Source organism: Mus pahari, chromosome 10 (genome assembly GCF_900095145.1).
Source record: "Mus pahari chromosome 10, PAHARI_EIJ_v1.1, whole genome shotgun sequence".
Lineage (NCBI taxonomy): Eukaryota > Metazoa > Chordata > Mammalia > Rodentia > Muridae > Mus > Mus pahari.
Window position 1 is genome coordinate 35865793 of NC_034599.1, and position 1253 is coordinate 35867045.

The window sequence follows — 1253 nt, forward strand, 5'->3', positions numbered from 1 at the left end:
AAAAAAAAAAAAAAAAAAAAAAAAAAAAAAAAAAAACCAAAATCAAAACTATGTTAGTTTACAAGAAATCTCACATGCACCACATAAGCTCGGCACACACACATTTGTTCAAATACGAGTGTAACACGTGGTTTGCATCTCACAGCCTTGCACTTTGCACCACATTTGTTCCAAAAGAATTTGATATCTGGGGTACACATGATAAAAAGTGGTAAGAGAGCTGGCTTGGAAGTACAGCCAGTGCTCTTAACTGCTGAACCAACTCTCTGTCCCCATCTTTTTAACGTTTTTTGTTTTGTTTTCTTTTGTTTTGTTTTAGCCCAGGTGGCCCCAAACTTTTGATTCTCCTGCCTTAGACTCTAAGTGATGGGATTACAGGCTAGACTCGACCTTTCTTTTCTCAAAGATAGGGTCTGACTGTCATGCTCAAGTTCAAGTGACCATCTAGCCTCGGCCTCCCGAGTAACTGGGATTACAGATATGGACCAGCATGACCAGCGAGGCATTCAGCAATAACAGCACTCGCCTTTCTTTTAAAACCGCAAAGTGCTACCCTATCCTAGGCAGATGATTTCCATACAGCATTTCTAATATTTACCAAGTCCTTGGAAGACAGTCCTAAACCCTGTAATTAGATGCCCGTGCACTTCTCTAGATTTACATAATTCTTCTAGCATGAATAATTTCCCTTTATAGTACAATGGTGTTTGTCATGTTTTCATTCTCCGAAATGCACGCCGCTAGAAAGCAGAAATTCATTCTGGGGTTAGAGCAGCTCATTTGAAAATAAGAAGGTTCACGTGGAAGGATCTCCTGGGCTTCAGTGACTTCAGGAACTCGAGCTGTCTGTGTTGCTGCAAAGTTTCTGCGAGTGCCATCCTTCCAGAAGCCTCTGCTAGAAGAAGACATGGTTATGACTGGGCAGTGGTGCCACATGCCTTTAATCCCAGCACTCCGGAGGCTGAGGCAGGCAGATCTCTGAGTTTAAGGCCAGCCTGGTCTATAGAGTGAGATGCAGGACAGCCAGGGTCACAGAGAGAGACAGAGACAGAGACAGACAGAGAGACAGAGAGAGAAGCCTCAAGAAATAAACAGAAAATGAAAAACAAAAAGGAACTGTTGACTTATATCATTTGTTTTATGTTGTTATTGAGGTGTTAAGAACTGAGCCTAGATCTTCTCACAAGCTAAACACCCTCCCCACTGAGCTAGATCCGCAGGCTTCTCGCCTTTTAAAAAAAAAAAAAAAAAAA

General features: G+C 42.0%; 1 protein-coding gene across 2 annotated transcripts in view; it reads left to right on the forward strand.

The window, feature by feature from the left end:
* The window catches only part of Clmp (CXADR like membrane protein), a 103449-nt gene that overhangs the window by 78845 nt on the left and 23351 nt on the right, over positions 1 to 1253 (forward strand). The gene's annotated exons all lie outside the window — the stretch shown is intronic.